Raw genomic sequence first — 11,370 nt, forward strand, 5'->3', positions numbered from 1 at the left:
CTGGCCTCCTAACCCCCCCCACCACCCCCCCCCCCCGCGGCATTGCCGGCTGTTTCCCGAGAGTCCGGCACTTCTCCTTGGTGCCAGGCTTATTTGCCGGCACTCGCGATCGGGGATCGCGCTGTTGCAGCCACCTCCCCCTTAACAGGGGGAGGAAGGCCTGCAGTACTGCAGCGTGCCGTGCCGCAGCATGTGGCGCTGCGGCACGTTGCGCTGCGATAATCAGTTTCAGCGCCCTAAGAGGGACGCGGAGCGCCTCGAGCCTCGCCCCATGTCCCTCGAGGGGCACTGAAACTGAATTTCTGGCGATCGGTATCACTCCGATCGCTGCGCTAAATCCTGCGCTCCGCCGACTTCTGCGCCCCAACCCAATTTCTAGGCCAATATTTCAAACTGCAAGTAGGGTATTGGTAGTGTAGTGGTTATGTTACTGAACTAGTAATCCAGAGTCCTGGACTAATAATTCAGAGAACATGAGTTCAAATTCCACCATGCCAGTTTGAGAACTTGAATTCAGTTTTTAAAAATCTCAGTAAAAGATCATGAAGCTGTCGTCGTCACAAAAACTTAACTAGCTCACTAATATTCTTCAGGAAAGGAAACTGTCCATCCTTTATGGTCGGGCCTATATGTGACTCCAGTCCAACACCAACATGGTTGATTCTTAACTGCCCTCTGAAATGGCCTAGCAACAACAACAGAAAGTTGCATTTATGTAGCACCTTTAACTTAGTAAAATGTCCCAAGGCGCTTCACAAGATCGATTATCAAACAGAATTTGACACCGAGCCACGTAAGGCGATATTAGGACTGGTAACAAAAAGCTTGATCAAAGAGGTAGGATTTAAGAAGTCTCTTTTAGGAGGAAAGAGAGGTAGAGGGGTTTAGGGAGGGAATTTCAGAGCTTAGGGCCTAGACAGAGATAGGGAGGGGAGGCCATGGAGGGATTTGGACTCAAGGAAGAGAATTTTAAATTAGATTTATTGCCAGACTGGAAGCCAATGTATTCAGTGAGCACAGGGGTGATTGGCAAACGGTACTTGGTGGGAGCAAGCCACTCCACTGTATCAAACCACTGCAGAGGTTCAAGAAGGCAGGCCCACCACCACCTTCTTAGGGACGAGGGACAGGCAATAAATGCCGGTCTTGCCTGTAGCGCCTACATCCAAAGAATATTTTTTTTAAAGTTTGCTGTTTTTAAACAAACCTTCAGATTATGACCAGCTCGAGCTCCAGGATTGTTGGTCTCAGTTAATTGACTGCTAAAGACGCGCGCGACAAAGGAATTGGGGAAATTGTGATGTTTTGGAGGGAATTTTTTTAAAATTCATATCCTGTCGGGAACTGAAGGACATAAATTTAAGATGATCGCCAACAGAATACGGGGAGAGGTTCAGGAGAATTTCTTTGCGATGTAGAGAGGGTTGTTAGGATAGAGGATGCACTACTAGAAACCAGTGGCGGAAGCAGAATCCACAACAGGGAGTGGGGAAACATTTGAAAAGAAAAATGTAGACGGGGCATGGGGAGTGAGATTGAGCGGATAGCTCTCGGAGAGCCAGTACAGGAACGGTGACCTGAATCACAGCCTCCTTCTGCGCCGTTAAACTTCAATGATTCTATGTAAATATCCAGTTGCACTGTGTACACATTCCAAACCAGAGCAGTAAAGAATTAATCATCTCGGAGCTCGGTTTCGTTGAACAGCAGCAGTAAATGTCTCGAGGTTGAAGATATTTATTTTTGTTGAATATCTATTTTTTTTTTGCATTATACCCTTTCTCAGAATAGTCACCCGCCAACTACGACGGCGACAGCCTCCATTCGGCAATCTGCTCGGCATTAAGATCCTCGGGTTCCGTTAAACCAGACTTGACAGTAAGTTTAAGCTGTTGGCGGAGAGTGTGTAATGTTTGTTGTCATTTCAGCAGGTCCAGCTCCCCACAACAGGCTCCTGTCACAGGAGCAGTGGAAAGCCTCTTGCTGAGGTGCTGGCCTTGAAGCTTGAATTTCAGCTCGAGAGACTCCGCAGATCTTTTATTGACGTTTTCGGGCTAGCTCGAGGATTTAAGACACACCCCGTCACAGTCCATCAGAGGCGCTGGTCCGCAGTCCATTGAACCGACAGAATTACGGCTGTCTTTCGGGACTGCAGTCGTCTGGGAGCGGGAGCGCCGTTTGATTTAAGAACAGATGCTGCATTAAACAGAGACGCTTTGCTGGAGCCTTCACCGCAAAGCCATATTTCAAGTATCTGCTGAATTTACTGCAGGACAGTTCGGTTTGCCTCTGGATAATGAGAAGCTTGTCTTCCTCATACTGCTCTGATCCATTTGGTGTACACACCAGCCACCACTGGTTGTGTCATGCTTTTCCACTCTGGAATGTTATTCCCAAACCGCCTTCCTCACCTTCAAAAGCCTCCTCAAAACCTACGTCTGATCAGGCTTTCAAACACCCCTTCTCATCCCACCGCCTTTCCGTTCCCATTCAGATCCTTCTAATCTTCCTGTAAAACGCACAGGAAGGTTTGGTCATGTGAAAGGCGCCATATAAGTACAAGTGGTTGTTATTTGCTCAGCCTAACAGAAGCTGTGTCCTTTTGAAGCTCATCTATGACCAACAATATCACAAAGGTCACCAGCCGGTCGTCAGGAGAGGCATATGCCGAAAGGAAAGAGAGAGGGGGAGAGAAAGGGAAAGAGAGAGGGGCAGAGAGAGAGAGGGGGGGAAGAGAGAGGGGGGGACGAGAGAGGGGGGAAGAGAGAGGGGGGGACGAGAGAGGGGGGAAGAGAGGGTGGGAAGAGAGAGGGGGGAAGAGAGAGAGGAGGGGGGAAGAGAGAGAGGGGGGTGAAGAGAGAGAGGGGGGGAAGAGAGAGAGGGGGGGAAGAGAGAGGGGGGGGAAGAGAGAGGGGGGGAAGAGAGAGGGGGGGAAAAGAGAGAGAGGGGGGGAAGAGAGAGAGGGGGAAGAGAGAGAGGGGGAAGAGAGAGAGGGGGGAAGAGAGAGAGGGGGGGAAGAGAGAGGGGGGAAGAGAGAGGGGGGGAAGAGAGAGAGGGGGGAAGAGAGAGGGGGGGAAGAGAGAGAGGGGGGAAGAGAGAGGGGGGGAAGAGAGAGAGGGGGGAAGAGAGAGGGGGAAGAGAGAAGGGGGAAGAGAGAGCGGGGGGGAAGAGAGAGAGGGGGGAAGAGAGAGAGGGGGAAGAGAGAGAGGGGGGAAGAGAGAGAGGGGGGGAAGAGGGGAAGAGAGAGAGGCGGGGAAGAGAGAGAGGGGGAAGAGGGGGAAGAGAGAGGGGGGAAGAGAGAGGGGGGGGAAGAGAGAGGGGGGAAGAGAGAGGGGGGGAAAGAGAGAGGGGGGGAAAGAGAGAGTGGGGGAAGAGAGGGGGGGGGAAGAGAGGGGGGGGGAAGAGAGGGGGGGGGGAAGAGAGGGGGGGGGGGGGAAGAGAGGGGGGGGGGAAGAGAGGGGGGGGAAGAGACATGAGGAAAAAACTCGAAAAATATCAAACCAAAAACAGAGACAACCAGAAAACGAGGAATTACACCTTACTTATTGTCAGGCACTAACACAATACAAAAGCACACTCAGAACCAAGAAAGAACAGTATATTAAGAATAAACTCAGCTCCATTGAGGAATCTATTGACTCTAATTGTTTCTGGGTCAACTGGAATACATTACACAAAAAGCAACACGACGAATTGCCCATTCAAAATGGAGACACATGGGAAAACCATTTTGAAAAATTATACCAGAAAAACACACTAAGCCCAGAGCAAGATCAAATATGTAAAGAATTGGAAAAGCTCGAACTGGCCATAAAAGATTACCAAAGCCCATTAGACTCCCCAATAACTAAAAAAGAGCTATTTGAAAAATTCAAGGACCTGCGACCAAGAAAAACTTGCGGTGCAGATGGCATCCTAAACGAGATGATTAAACACACTGACGATAAAATGAAATTGGCTATCCTAAAACTCTTCAACTTGGTTCTGAGTGTCGGTTACTTCCCTGATATCTGGAACAAAGGACTCATAATGCCCATATACAAAAGTGGAGACAAAGTTGACCCAAATAACTATCGAGGCATCTGTGTGAACAGTAACCTGGGGAAGGTATTCTGTAGTATCATAAACCAAAGACTTATAAACTTCCTTGAGGAGCACAATGTCTTGAGTAAAAGCCAAATTGGATTCTTACCAAATTATAGAACATCGGATCATATCTTCACCCTACACACCCTAATTGACAAACATGTTCACCAAAACAAAAGCCAAATTTTTGCCTGCTTTATAGATTTCCAGAAGGCTTTTGATTCTGTAATGAAATCTGCTTGTCTTGCCTGTATTCGTTTTGCACTCATGTGTATTACCCTCCCCCACACGGTGTATAGTTTCACTTCCTCTTCCCTGACTAACCTGGAAGGTTCCAGGTCTTGGCTCTTGGCTCTGCCCCTGACTTCTCTTACTTAAAGATCCCAGGATCTGTATGACTCATTCCTGTGAGCCAGTCAGTGTGTTGAGATGTTTAGCTCTGATCTTAGTGATTAAAAGCCAACTTGTTAAAGTCTATAACTTCTAGTTTTGTGGTTGATGCGCTATCAATTACTCATAAAAGACTGAGAGTTAAGAGAGTAACTAAAGGCTTTTATGAACAAAAGAATGAAGGTCTGCCTCGAGTGGTCGACCGGTCCAGAATACAAAGGGGCTGGGGAGCAGTCACCTTTATACTAGGACTTGTGGGAGGAGTCAGCCGAGGCATGTCCAGGCATGTACACAGTGGAATACAAACAGTGGTTTACCACATTCACCCCTTGTTTAAAATTGAGTCCGGCGGGGTGAAGTGTATTAAAAGTTAGTGTACTGGAGTCTCTCCGGAGGTCTTGTCTGCCGCTGTGATCGGCGTGGCGACGGCAGGGGTAGTGGCGCTTCCGGCGTCGAGTCCCGCGTAGGCTGTGGCACAGGCGTGTCGTCCTCGTAGATGTCGAGCGGGTCGCTGGGCCCAGGCCTGCCGTCTGCCGGGGCTGGATATCGGATCGTGGGGGGGGGGGTGGTAGTGGGTAGTGGGTTACTGCGGCCCCCGAGGGTGCAAGGTCTCTTATGGAGACTGTGTCCTCCCGCCCGTCCGGGTATGCAATGTAAGCATACTGGGGGTTGGCGTGGAGGAGGTCGACCCTCTCGACCAGGGGGTCCGTTTTATGGGTCCTCACGTGCCTTCTCAGTAGGACCGGCCCTGGGGACGTCAGCCATGGCGGTAGCGATGTCCCCGATGTGGACTTCCTTGGGAAGACAAACATTTTCTCATGAGGGGTGGCATTAGTGGCAGTGCAGAGCAGTGACCGAATAGAGTGGAGCGCATCGGGGTGCACATCCTGCCAGCGGGAGGTTGGAAGGCCCCTAGACTTTAAGGCTAGCAGGGCGGCCTTCCAAACTGTCGCATTTTCTCTTTCCACCTGTCCGTTCCCCCGGGGGTTGTAACTGGTGGTCCTGCTTGTGGCAATACCCCTAGTTAGCAGGTACTGACGGAGTTCGTCGCTCATAAACGATGAGCCCCGGTCGCTATGGATATAGCTGGGGAAACCGAACAGGGTGAAGAGGTCGTTCAGACATTTAATGACCGTGGCACTGGTCATGTCCGGGCAGGGGATGGCGAACGGGAAACGGGAGTACTCATCAATAATATTGAGGAAGTACACATTGCGGTCGGAGGAGGGGAGAGGCCCTTTAAAATCAACGCTCAGGCGCTCGAAGGGGCGAGTGGCTTTTATCAGGTGGGCCCTGTCTGGTCTATAAAAGTGCGGTTTGCACTCAGCGCAGACTTGGCAGTTCCTGGTCATGGTCCTGACCTCAATAGAGTAAGGCAGGTTGCGGGCCTTGATGAAGTGGAAGAACCTGGTGACCCCCGGGTGGCAGAGGTCATTGTGGAGGGCCCGCAGTCTATCGATCTGCGCGCTGGCGCAGGTGCCACGCGATAGCGCATCCGAGGGTTCGTTGAGCTTCCCGGGCCGGTACAAGATCTCGTAATTGTAGGTGGAAAGTTCGATTCTCCACCTCAAGATCTTGTCATTTTTGATTTTGCCCCTCTGCTTGTTGTTAAACATGAAAGCAACTGAACGTTGGTCAGTGAGCAGGGTAAATCGTTTTCCGGCCAGATAGTGCCTCCAATGACGCACAGCCTCCACAATCGCCTGGGCCTCCTTCTCAACAGCGGAGTGTCTGGTCTCCGGGCCTTGGAGGGTTCGTGAAAAGAAGGCCACGGGTCTCCCCGCCTGATTGAGGGTAGCGGCCAGGGCAAAGTCGGACGCGTCGCTTTCCACCTGGAAGGGGATGGATTCGTCCACTGCGTGCATGGTGGCTTTGGCAATGTCTTCCTTGATACGGTGGAAGGCTAAGCGGGCCTCTGCCGTCAAGGGAAAAGAGGTGGACTTGATCAGCGGATGGGCCTTGTCCGCATAGTAGGGGACCCACTGGGCATAATAGGAGAAAAACCCTAGGCACCTCTTCAGGGCCTTGAGGCAGTGGGGCAGTGGGAGTTCCATAAGGGGACGCATCCGGTCGGGGCCGATGACTCCGTGTTCCACAACACAGCCAAGGATGGCGAGGCGGTTTGTGCGGAATATGCACTTCTCCTTGTTATATGTCAGGTTCAGGAGTTGGGCGGTGCGGAGGAATTTTTCGAGGTTTGCGTCATGGTCCTGCAAGTCACGGCCGCAGATGGTCACATTGTCCAGATATGGGAAAGTGGCCTGCAACGCATTTTGATCTACCATCCGGTCCATCTCCCTTTGGAAGACGGAGACCCCGTTGGTGACGCCAAAGGGAACCCTAAGGAAGTGGTAGAGGCGGCCGTTTGCCTCAAAGGCAGTATACTGGCGGTCCTCAGGGCGGATAGGGAGCTGGTGGTACGCTGATTTCAGGTCAATGGTCGAGAAGACGCGGTACTGCGCGATCTGGTTGACCATATCAGCTATGCGGGGGAGTGGGTAGGCGTCCAGCAGGGTGTAGCGATTTATTGTCTGGCTGTAGTCGATGACCAGGCGCTGCTTCTCGCCGGTCTTAACGACCACAACCTGGGCTCGCCAGGGGCTGGTGCTGCCCTCAATAATCCCTTCCTTCAGGAGCCGCTCCACTTCGGTTTTAATGAAAACCCTGTCCCCGGCACTGTATCGCCTGCTCTTTGTGGCGATGGGCTTACAGTCGGGGGTGAGGTTAGCAAACAGTGGGGGGGGGGGTGACTCTGAGTGTGGAGAGGTTGCACCTGGTGCACGGCGGGCAATTTGGGAGCTGCTGGCTGCGGACTGTGAGTGGGGGTAGGGGTCCACCGTACGCCATCGTAACACTTTTAAGGTGGCACTGAAAATCTAACCCCAGCAGGACGGCAGCACAGAGGTCGGGCAGGACCAGAAGTTTAAAATGATCGTACACGGTCCCGTCTACTACGAGTGTCACTACGCAGTAGCCGCCGATGTCCGCCGACTGGGACTCGGAGGCCATAGAAATCCGCTGGTGCGCAGGCAGGACTGGGAGGGAGCAACGCCGCACCGTGTCGGGGTGGATGAAGCTCTCTGTGCTCCCAGAGTCAAAAAGGCAGATTGTATCGTGACCATTTACCTTAATGTCCATTGTGGAACTGGCCAGCTGGTGCGGTCTCGCTTGGTCCAGTGTAACGGATGCCAGCGTAGGGGTCGGTGTGTCGCTGCGGGTATCAGATGAGGCGGTGTTGGGGGTCTGCTGCGTTCCGGCAGTCGTCCAAGATGACGGCGTCCATGATCCCCATGTGGCTGGAGGCGTCCAAAATGGCTGCTGTACCGGTGGTTCGCACATGGCCGGGGAGGCCCAAGATGGCGGCCCGCAACGCCCACACGCGGCGCTGCTGGGGTTCGGGGTGGCTTTGGCCCTGCAGACGTTAGCGTAGTGTCCCTTCTTCCCGCAGCCCGAGCAGATCACATTTTTCGCCGGGCAGCGCGCTCTGGGGTGTTTTGCCTGGCCACAGAAGTAGCATTTCTGGCCTTGGGGCACTGCTGTCTGGCCTTGGGACACTGCTGCGGTAGTTGGGCCGTTGCTGGGGTGTGGCTGGGGTGGCACGGCGCTATGAGGCGGTCCTACCGTGTCCCAGGCTGTCATTCCCCGCGGCGTCCACGGTGCAGAGGAGTAGGCATCCATGCCCCGGTAGGCTGCATCCAATGATAGTGCGAGTTCAGAGGCCTTGTTGAGGTCGAGGTCACTCTGCTCCAACAGTCGCTGTCGGGTGTAATTGGATCTGTGGCCCGCTACAAAAGCGTCCCGGATAAGTTCCTCTGTGTACACGGCGGCCTTTACATCCTTACAACCACAGGCCCGGCCAAGCACAGACAGTGCCTGAAGGTATTCTACGGTCGATTCCCCAGGTTGTTGTTTACGACTCCCCAGAAGGTGCCTGGCGTACACTTCGTTCACTGGGCGCGTGTACTGGTCCTTGAGGAGCTTGATAGCGTCCACGTACGAGGTCGCGTCTTGGATGACCGAGTACACTCGGTGGTTCACTTTGGAGGTCAGGACATCCAGTTTGTCCTCGTCCGATTTGATTGCTGCGGAGGCGGTCAGGAATTTTTCGAAACACTTAAGCCAGTGAGTAAACTTGGTGGATGAGTCCGCCTCCCGATGATCTAAGTCCAGGCATGCTGGTGTGAGGATCTTCTCCATTATAAAAATTTTGTTAATAAAATTGATGCGCTATCAATTACTCATAAAAGACTGAGAGTTAAGAGAGTAACTAAAGGCTTTTATTAACAAAAGAATGAAGGTCTGCCTCGAGTGGTCGACCGGTCCAGAATACAAAGGGGCTGGGGAGCAGTCACCTTTATACTAGGACTTGTGGGAGGAGTCAGCCGAGGCATGTCCAGGCATGTACACAGTGGAATACAAACAGTGGTTTACCACAGTGGTTATTGAAGGCACATCAATTTTAATCACTAAAGAATACTAGGATGGATCGACTCCTAAAACCAGAGCGTCTGGACTTGGATCCACATTCTGCTGAAGCATCAAATCAATTTGGACACTGGCTCAAATGCTTCGAACTCTTTGCGAGGGCCTCATCCGCTAGCGAGGTAGATAAACTGAGTCTACTGACTACTCGCGTTAATCATCGGATTTATTCGTTCATCCGGGACGCCACCTCTTACATGGAGGCCATCACTATCCTGAAGGCCCAATACCAGAGGCCAGTAAACGAAGTGTACGCCAGACATCTGCTGGCTACACGCAGGCAGCGACCTGAGGAATCAATGGACGATTTCTTACAGGCCCTAAAGGACTTGGTCCGGGACTGTAACTGCAAGGCCGTGACGGCCAACGTGTACTCTGACGAATTGGTCCGCGATTCCTTCATCACGGGCCTCAAATCGAATTATATCCGGCAGAAACTGCTGGAGAAGGAGGTCCTGGACTTAAAAAAGGCAGTGGCCACTGCGCGATCGCTGGACGTGACCCAGAAAAACTCTGACTCTCATTCTTCCGGCCATGCGGCCCTCACCGCCTCGTGCGCGCCGCCATCTTGGAATCAGCCATCTTCCCCATCCAGGTCTCAGACCAGCTCTACACCGCCGGAGTCCCCACACAGAAGTTCACCGAGGAGTCCTACTACAGCGGCAATGTCTCGAGGCCCGAAATGTTACTTCTGCGGCCAAGCCAAGCACCCCAGACAACAATGCCCAGCGAAGGACGCTACATGCTTCAAATGTAAGAAAAAGGGGCATTTTAGCAAAGTCTGCAGGGGGAATCCGATTTCCAACTCCGTCACCGCCTCGTGCGTGCCGTGCGGGCCGCCATCTTGGGATCCGCCATCTTTTCCCGACTCAACGGCCGCCCAGGGCCCAACAGTGGCTTCGATCACGGTGGATCAATCCAGGCCACACCCGTTGACAAAATCTATGATGGACATACAGGTAAACGGGAATTTAACGAAATGTTTAATTGACTGTGGGAGTACTGAGAGTTTTATCCACCCTAGCCTGGTACGGCGGCACTCATTAACGGTAACCCCTACACGGAGCAGAATTGCTATGGCTGCTAAGCCCCACACTTCGGACATTTTGGGCTACTGTATGGTAACACTGACTGTAAAAGGCACGGACTACAAGGATTTTAAACTCCTCGTGATGCCAGAACTCTGTGTTAATGTAATCTTGGGCCTGGACTTCCAGTGCCACCACGAAAGTGTCACGCTAGCATATGGCGGGTCCCAGCCGCCACTCACAGTCTGTGGCCTATCAACCTTAAAAATCAGCCCACCCTCTTTATTCGCTAATCTCGCTCCGAACTGTAGGCCCATAGCGACCAAAAGTAGACGGTACAGTCTGGAAGACAGACACTTTATCAAGGCGGAAGTGGACAGACTCCTGCGGGAAGGCATTATTGAATGCAGTACCAGTCCGTGGCGTGCCCAAGTAGTCATAGTTAAAAATAGCGAAAAGAAACGGATGGTAATTGACTACAGCCAGACTGTTAATATTTATACCCAGCTGGACGCCTACCCTTTACCCCGCATATCAGAAATGGTCAACCAGATTGCGCAATACCGAGTCTTCTCGACTATCGACCTCAAATCCGCGTATCACCAGCTCCCCATTAGAACGGAGGACCGCCCATACACCGCCTTTGAGGCGAACGGACGCCTCTACCATTTTCTCAGAGTGCCCTTCGGGGTAACAAATGGGGTCTCGGTCTTCCAACGTGAGATGGACCGCATGGTTGACGAGAATAAACTACAAGCTACCTACCCCTATCTGGACAATGTCACTATCTGCGGGCACAACCAGCAAGACCACGATCTAAATCTTGCGAGATTTTTAAAAACTGCCCTAAAGCTGAATCTAACCTACAACGAAGACAAATGTGTCTTCAACACAACCCGTCTCTGTATCCTCGGCTGTGTGGTGGAAGATGGGGTAATTGGACCGGACCCTGACCGATTACGCCCCCTAAAGGAACTGCCCCTGCCACACAATCCCAAAGCTTTAAAAAGGTGCCTGGGATTTTTTTCGTATTATGCCCAATGGGTGCCCAATTACACTGATAAGGCCCGACCCCTCATTAAATCGGCATCCTTCCCACTATCAGCTGAAGCTCGGGAGGCTTTCACCAGTATCAAACAGGACATTGAAAGGGCTGCACTGTGTGCAGTGGACGAAAGCATTCCCTTTCAAGTCGAAAGCGATGCGTCAGACTTTGCCTTAGCTGCGACCCTCAATCAGGCTGGGAGACCTGTGGCCTTCTTCTCCCGAACCCTTCAGGGACCTGAAATCAGGCACTCTTCTGTCGAGAAGGAGGCACAGGCTATAGTGGAGGCAGTGCGGCACTGGAGACACTACCTAGCCGGCAAACGTTTCACCCTGCTCA

This window comes from Somniosus microcephalus, unplaced genomic scaffold (genome assembly GCF_052327205.1).
Source record: "Somniosus microcephalus isolate GS21.2 unplaced genomic scaffold, FLI_Smic_1.0 scaffold943, whole genome shotgun sequence".
Classification (NCBI taxonomy): Eukaryota; Metazoa; Chordata; class Chondrichthyes; order Squaliformes; family Somniosidae; genus Somniosus; species Somniosus microcephalus.